General features: G+C 35.6%; 1 long non-coding RNA gene across 1 annotated transcript; it reads left to right on the top strand.

The window, feature by feature from the left end:
• Window positions 2465–6082, top strand: LOC107630493. Its single transcript, XR_002361587.1, has 3 exons — window positions 2465–2927; window positions 3149–3335; window positions 5877–6082. It is a non-coding gene; the product is annotated as an uncharacterized LOC107630493 (long non-coding RNA).

The raw sequence follows: 9030 nt of genomic DNA, 5'->3' as shown, positions 1-9030 counted from the left end.
TAAAAGCACAGGCGAGGTATTAAAAATAAATAGTTGTTAAACTGTATAAGAAATCTTCAAAGTTCATATATAGATAAGTATGTATCTAATCAACAGCAATTTTTATAAAATCTCAAAATTTGTTGTGATCACCGTTAAATAAGAGAAAAAACTGAATCAACAATTCCTCTAAGAGTGGACTCAGAATCCAGAGTAAAATGCACAGTGCATTAGGACAAGTTCAAAGCCATATCAAAGGATACATTAATCAAGAGGAACTCAAACAGAGAAAGATAGATACAACAAGGATTTCAAACAAGCATATGCACTTAAGATCAAACAAGAATGCATATGAATAGGAGAATAGAGTTGGAAAATCAAACCACCTTTCTAAAGGATTAGCAAACAAGAACCTCAAGTTAGGCTATGAAAGAATAGGTCGACTCGAACTAAATTTAAGACACACAACTGAATAGCCTCGAGAAATAATCTCCAACGTTCCCAAAACCCGCGATTCGCTTTACTCAAAACTAGTAGGTCATCTAGGATAACCCATTAGTGCTCTCATATACATAATTCACTAGTATTAAGCCGGCCAAACTTAATATCAGGAATTATGCAAAGCAAGACTAACAGCGTTAATCAATAGACCGTCATGTGCATAAAGCTCTAATCCTCGTCATTCGACAAGTCTTAGTACATGACAAACGCTCAGAGTATGCAATTGAAGCATAGTCGGTCCATTCCTCAGGCTCTACAGGAAGGACTGTACCCCTCTTATTTCATAACTGCCAAATTCATAATCTGAATATAGAAAATAACCCAATAATTATAAAATTGGATAAAAATCATAACTCGTCTCAAATTCAATAAATCAAAACTTGCCTTAATTATCTTTAATAAAAATAATTTTCGAAATTAAGGCTATAAATAACAATATAATTTGAGACTTGATCATAATAAGACTTTTCAAAGGTTCTGGGTCTTACATTCTACCCACCTTATAAAAATTTTCGTCCTCGAAAATTGAGCATAACCCATGAGTTCGGGCTCTGGCTCTGATACCATCTGTAACAGCCCAGACCACCTGCTAGTATGATATTGTCCGCTTTGGCACACAAGGCCTCACGGTTTTGCCTTTGACGATAGGAATGATAGCCGAAGACCCCACACTCACTCGTCAAAACGCGTCATGCTAGGGAGAGGTATCCACACCCTTATAAGGCATGCTTCGTTCCCCTCCCCAACCGATGTGGGCCTTACAATCCACCCCCTAAGGGAGCCCAGCGCCCTCGCTGGCACATCAATTCGGGTTCTGGCTCTGATACCATAATGTAACACCCTACCATACAGAGTCTTATGCTTAAGTCATAATTCCGAGATGGCAAGGTATTACGACCTCTAGAATTAAAATTTAGTACGTATAATAGTATGAATGATGTTTATAACTAGGAGCCTTTGAAGAAAAAAGGGATAAACAAAAACCGTAACTCGAAAGCGCAATGTAACATCCCGCATTTTTGAAAATCTAAATATAAATAAATTGTGATTTTATCTTATTAAGTTTAAACTTTATAATTTTAGAAATTATTTTGTTAGAAATAATTAAATAGATTCGGAGATAGTTTTATTTCGAATCAATTAATATTTTTAAGTAATCTAATTATAATGGAATATTTTGTATAATTTTAGTAATTGAAAAATAAAAAAAGAATTGTATAATTTAATTTAAGTAACTATTATCCTGAAAAAAAAAGTTACGATTTATTTTATTAATTTGATATCTTATTTTATAAATTAATTAATTAATAGTAATTAAATTAGTTTTATTAATATTTGGAGTTTAAGTTGATTAATATTCTTATGTAATTTTTATAATTGGTTATTTCAAATGCTTTGGAAATAAAATTTAGTAATGAAAGTATTATATAATTTAATTTAGGTAATTTCTAATATGAATGAATTATGGTTTATTTTATTAGTTTGAACTTTTAGAGATTAATTTATTAGGAATGATTAAATGGATTTTTATAAATACTTTAAGTTTAAGTAATTTTATTATAATTAGATTTTTTGTAAATTGAAATTAAAGTTTCGGTGATAGAAAAGTAATAAAAATTTATATTATTTAATTTGAATAATTAGTTTTGAGTTTAAACTACATTTTATAAAAATGTAATTAGTATATTTACTTTATGATTTAAATTAAAAATAATTATTTGAGCTCGTTAATAGATTGATAGATAAAATCATATGCGTTTTAAAAGTAATCTTTATAGCATTATATTTAAATTCTAAATTGTTATCCTATCATAAATGTTTTATAAAATTGTTAAATTACTCGTATATATTTTTCTTAGTCTTATGTTTCTTATTTTATACGTACTATTAGTATCTAATACGTGTACTCCCAAACCAATTAAACGCACACACGCACTGGTATACTCATCTCCTCCTTATAACCCCACGTTTATCCACTCTCACAGTTTATCTTCAAAAGAACGTATATTATATATATGTTGATAGCAAAATAAAAGGGGAAGGCAAAAATTAGAGTGGGAGTGACGGAGAGGGAGAGTCCGAACCAAAGGGAGCCAGAGGATGAGAAGGAGAGGAGAGGGGAAGGGAAGGAAGAGGCGTTGCCGGTGATGAACACAGCCACCATCGCCGCTGTCTGACCGCCACACCACTAAACCCTAGCCATCATAGAGGAGAGGGTGATCGAAGTAGAGAAGCACCGCGTGAAGGAGGGAAGTTCCATCGCCGGCGCTGCTGTTAGTGGAAGCCGCTACCACCGCAGCGGGGAAAACGAACATGGGAGAAGAGGTTTCGTTGATGCTGTCACAGAGGAAGAGGACGAGACATGTGTGAGAGAGTGACGCACCGAGGAGGGACCATTCCTCTGCCGCTGCTGCCGCCGGAATTTCTGGTTGCCGCCATGATTAATGGTGAGTCAGTTAAACCCTAGCCATGAGAACCACCATCTCTGAACCTTTATTGCTCTGTAAATACCCTGTATCTGCCCTTTATCTCTGATTCTATTATCTTGGTACTGGTCTAATCTTTTCTTTGGGACTTGTCCATTTGCACGCTCTGTTTTGGCACTAGTATAGTTGTTATATTCTTGTTTTAATTCAATTTTAGTTTTTACTTTGTGGTCAATTCCCAGGGCTGTTTCTGCCCTTGACTACATTAGATTCAAATTCTTGTCCTGCTGCAACCATCATCATTGCCGCGAAATTAAAGTTGTTGCTGTTCCAGCGGTGTCCTTGATTGCATTAGGATTGTTGTCACTGCTGTAAATTAGGAACGAAACGGGGGCAGTTGTGTTCAAATTCTGCAATTACGTCATCGAGGTAGGGGGTTTAAAACGATTTCAATTTAAGAATGCCTAAAAGGTTTATTGAATAACTGCAAATAGATTTAATAGATGTGAGTAATTGATTGATTATGTGAATATTGAATTATGGCTGAAATTGTGATTGGAATGGTTGAGATTGTGATTTGGAATTGTTGATTGGTGATATTGATTGATTATGTAGATTGGGAATAGTTTGATGACTTATTGTTGAGAATTACTGAATTTTAATGGGTTATATTGGATTTGTTGCTGTTGAGCTATTATTGTTAATGAGCTTGGTTGGTGGTTGATTTTGGAATTGGTTTTGAGGGGTATTGAAGGGTTGGATTTTGAACACTAAATGGTTTGCTGAAAATCCGGTTCTCTTAAAATTAAATGGCAACTTTGAAAGTGAATCAGTGACTCTATAGTGACTGAAATGATAAGAATTTAAGTATTAATGAAATTATATTAAATGTAATTGTGAAAACTCAATTTTTAAGGTTTCGTATCAACTAAAGAATTAGTTATGATTTTTCAAAGTTGAATTCTAAAATCTGATTTTCTGCATAATTTCTAAACTGAGTCAGCAACTTTGAAAAGCTATAACTAATTCTGTGATTATCGGAATTGCATGGAACTAAGTCCGGATTAAGCTTGGGAATATAGGGAGATGAACTGGTGAATTTGAGACTTTTTTATTAAGTTTATGATTTATGGTAAATTTTTGAATTATGGATGTCAAATCTGGTTTTTCTGCAGAACGTTTAACACAGCAGCAACTTGTTTCCTCTATTGGAATTTCTCCAGTTTGAATTTTGAAATGGAACCAATTTTAAATGAAATTATGGTCCTAATACTTCAATTTCACAAAAATTTAGAATTGTTAGAGTTGTGGTTTTAAAGATTTGGATTTTTAAAGTAAGATGTATTATGCAGTAAAAGTCAGGTTTTGTTTTCTAAGTCAGTAACTTTGAGACTTTATAATTTTTAATTCTGGAATGATATTCAGATGCAACCAATTGAAGGTAAAAGTTGAGTATGTTTAGTACATATGATTCAAATTTCGGGGTTTTCCATGTTTTAATAAGTGAGTTATGAGACTTGGAAGAGGTTGTGTTTAATGATTTGTAAAACAGAATTCTGCAGAAAATTACCTAACTTCCAAGCTATGTAACTCCTTCATTAAAAATGGTATGACCCTGGAACCAATTGAGAAAGAAATTTGGGTAAGTTAAGTTTAATCACATTAATTTTGAAGTTGGTTGGATTCAATTTGGATTTTATATGAAATTTCGAATGTTGTATGCTGCTGCTGTTTTCTGGATTTAGAACACTGTAGAGCCATCACGTTTTTGCTTATATTCCCGAAGCTAGAGTCAACAAAAAATTATGATTTTTAGTTTAATAGAAAGCTTAATCCAAGACGGTCGCATGGATATAAAGTTTGCGTAATTCTGAATTCATTTGATATTTTAAAAACAAAATGGAAATCAGGCTGCCAAGTTGTGTTGGTAATTATTTTGGATATGGAATTTAAGAAATAGATTTTCTATTATCAAATATTTTTGAGAATATATTGCTGTGGCAATTGCTGAAAGAAGGTGATGAAATGTTGAGAAAGAAGGAACCCGTAAGGGTGGATAAGTCCTATTTTTAAAGGAGATTATGTCCAAATTTTTACAAAAGTATAATGACTTAATCAAAATCAATATTTAAAGCTTATTTAATGATAAAAACTTCAATACAGCTATTTTTCGCTTCCCCAGAGCAGAGCAGAGTATATATATATTTTCCTGCAGTAAGCAGAGGCTGTCTCAAATGAGTGGCTATTATTATATGCGCATTTATTTAGGAACGAAAAATCGTATCTGGGAAAATCGGGACTACTCGTGATCGGATAAATGTCGGGATTGCGGGTAGCCAACCGACACATGAGCTCATGGCCTGTACTAGGACTAGACATTCATCATATGCATCTATGTGATATTGTTTGGGGTGTATATATTGTAATTGGTTTGCCTAAGTGAATAATCCTGTTTAATTGCTAATTGCTATACTTGATGTAATTGCTCTTGATTGTGTTTGAATCTCATTACTTGTGTTTGTAACTGATTGGTTGGATTGTGGTGAATTGGGTGTTAGTTGAATTGCTTGGGCTTGAGACCATGATTGGGTTGTGTTTGAGGTTTAGTAAGTATGAAAGATTGAGCTGGTTCAGCATAGACTTAATAAACCTATGCTTGGAACAGATTAGTCATTCATACGGCCTAGGAAAGCTTTACAAAATTTTTATAAAGGAAAATATGGGTTTAGAATTTTGGATAATTAACTGATGCTTTATAAGATTTTGGATATTTGAATGTTATGCCGTTGGTTTTCAAAATAAAAGGTTGATAAGGCGAATAAAGATCACTGCAAATGAAAATAGTTTTTCTTTTAAATATTTCTGAATGAAATTAACTATTTGCGTTTTACTCTTTACTTTCACGGCATTCTCTGCCTCTACTGAGAACATGTGGTTTGGTTCTCACCCCGAAATTTTCCACCCTTTCAGTGACAGGTTTGAAGACGCAATTTGAAGCTGCGAGCGATTAGTAGGCTTTCTTTATGGTTTTAATTGCTTTCATAGAGTCCCCTCGCTCTTGTCCTTTGAAGTTTTATTTTAACAAAGGGTTAGGTGTTGTATTTGGGTTTATATGACTTCTTATGTATAAGAATTACTATTAATAATACTTATGTGATTGTTATTATTATTTGCAATGTTTATCCTTGATACATGTCACTAATGAATAAAAACAAAATTTTCTGGCATTTTCCTAAAACTGAAACGCGAAATCGATACAAAGGATCAGTAATTAAGTAGTTAATATTAGAAAAGGTCACGTAACGTTCTTTCTAGTAGAAATACCCTGAATTAAGCAAGGTATTTTGCTGGAAGGGATGTTACACACAACACTCCGATCGATAACGTAATGAACAGGGATAAGCTAACGCGAGATTATATATATTCAAAAGAGTGTCAAAAACGGTAATATCAAAACTCAAATCCGGATGCGAAGATAACCGGTCCGAGCATAGCAATATATACATATAATAAAATAAGGAAACCCCAAAGGAAACCCAAAGGGACACAAATACAGAAACCTATTCTCCAAAATCTCCTATAAGAGGAGTCATCACAGTTTGTATTATTTAATGGAGATAAAAGTATCTAAGCAAAACATATAAACCAAAACAAAGTCTCGAGAACAAAGGATCTTCGCTAATCCAGAAGTCTCCAGCGTGCTTCAGCGAGAAACCTCACGTCCTGCATCTGAAAACCACAAAATCCGCATGGGTGAGAATCAGAGGTCCCCAACATGGTAACAGTTCCCCATATATAACATGTAATAATAGAGGAAAGCCGAAGGCAATCCTAGAACTTCCTCCAGATAAAATCAAAGCTTATAAACAAGCTAAACCATAAGGGCATCTGACTAAAGATCCTTCAGTCTAACTAATACTTCCCTTTCCAATTCCTTCAGTCCTCCCAACCACCAGCAGGAGTATAATATAGCAAACACAGTTATATCAGACAAGAGATATACAAATAGGAACGAATAAGGCATTTAGACAAATAGCAAGTAATATGCAGTCAAATAGGCAATCTGAAACAATTCACATAGTATGCATATGATGAATGCCTGTCCCTAATGGCTGATGATATCATTTGTCAGTTATAGAGCCAACCCGACAAGTCCTGGTAGCTAACCATTGGACTGTCCCTCTGTCGTGTCTCCCCAACTCGAGTTATACTCAATATAAATTTGATCATAATCATGATCCATATCCATCACCCTCATTGGTGAATATTTATGGGGGTGAGCTCATCCGGGGCTTTCACAGTGCCCGGCCACCCTGACGACATAGGGTCAAAAGAGCTTCGAGTCTCAAGCTGGAGCACGTGGTGGCTAGCCACTGCTTTCTCCCAGGGAAACCCTCATCTCCGATAGTGGAAGTGCAAACATTCACAATTCATTCAACAGCATATATGCATTTATACTTGGACATAATCCTGGCTCCGCCGTAACACGGCAATAATCTAGCCATCCGACTCACGGTTAAATCCATAACCAGCCAATTCATTAACAATTACGGCCCTTCGGCCCATGGCATAACAAACACTTCCACCGCCATCCTCCGCATCTCACATAATCATCTTTGATCCTCATTGATCATTCTTTTTTTCCCTTGCTTCACTCGCAAGTTACCACATTCACTAGCTCCTTGTCTTATTGCTAGGCATATCATAATGATTTAAGACATAAGTGGTGAGATCAGAGGCTTAGAAGTATGAAATTTGACTTTTAAAACTCAAAAATCAACTTTGGGATGAAAACAGGGCCACGTGTACGCGCACTCCACGCGCACGCGTGGATGGCCACAAAACTCATTGACGCGCAAGCGTTATACGCGTGGACGCGCGGATTGAAAAATAGCCAAACGACGCGTACGCGTCAGCTGTGCGTACGCGCGGGTACATTTGTGCCCCAGGCACAAAACTGGCACAACTCTGGTACAACTCTCGGAAAAATGGCTGGGCATTTGGTGTAGCGCATCGACGCGCCCGCGCACACCACGCGCAAGCGTGGATGGTGCTTTCTTGAAGAACGGCGCGTACGCGCCAAGTGCGCCTACGCGCGGAGGGTCATTCTGCTAAAAATTTTCTAAGTTAAAAGCTGCAGAATTTACAGATTCAACCCCCAATCTTCCGACGGACATAACTTTCTCATTTTAAATCGTTTTCCACCCGTTCTTCCAACGGCATGGACATCCCGGATCCAATTTCATTTCTAAATAAGTTTGATACAAAATGGGAATCCGTAGTCCAAGTTATGTCCCGTCAAAATATGCCCAAAAACCATGTTTTCATACAAAACCACAAGGTGCCATTTTAAAAACAAACCATATTCAAATCTTTTCAAAATCAACCAAAACATGCCAAATTTCAACCCTTTTTGAAATCAATCAAAATGTACCAAAATCAACATCAAGCCATCCTCAACTCACACATTGACACTTTACCAAAATTCCCAAAACCACCATCCAACCATTTTAACACTTCTCAATCAAATGGCTAAAGGACAAACACAATATCATGTCATACATACTTTCTCATCCCAATCTCCCATGATACCACTTTCAATTAACCATCATTACACATACTCAATATCATACTCACCATCAACATGGTGTTACCCACAATTCAACCTCAATTACTCATCAAGCATATATCACAACATGCATATTTCTCATACATCATACCATCAAGGCATCAATAATCATCATCACATATATGACCACATCATATATCTCAACCATTCAATAACATCAACAATTCAATGCCTATCTTAGGGCCTCTAGCCTAAGTATTTTCTACCACATTACATATTAGATACGAGAAACCTAGACCATACCTTAGTCGATTTCCCAAGCTCAACCGGAGCACTTCCAAATCATTTTTCCTCAAGCTCTCAAGGTCTCAACACCTCCAAGAACAGATTTTATCACACAAAACTCCCTTTTCAAGCTTTCCAAAGTCACCAATCAAGCTCCAATATTCACATATACACAACCTAAGCCACAATCATCATACCCATACACAATATCTCAATACCCAATCATCATAGAACAACAAATTACACTAGGGTTGAGAATCTTACCACACC

Source organism: Arachis ipaensis, chromosome B01 (assembly GCF_000816755.2).
Source record: "Arachis ipaensis cultivar K30076 chromosome B01, Araip1.1, whole genome shotgun sequence".
Lineage (NCBI taxonomy): Eukaryota > Viridiplantae > Streptophyta > Magnoliopsida > Fabales > Fabaceae > Arachis > Arachis ipaensis.
This window is presented reverse-complemented; position numbering and strand designations above follow the sequence as displayed.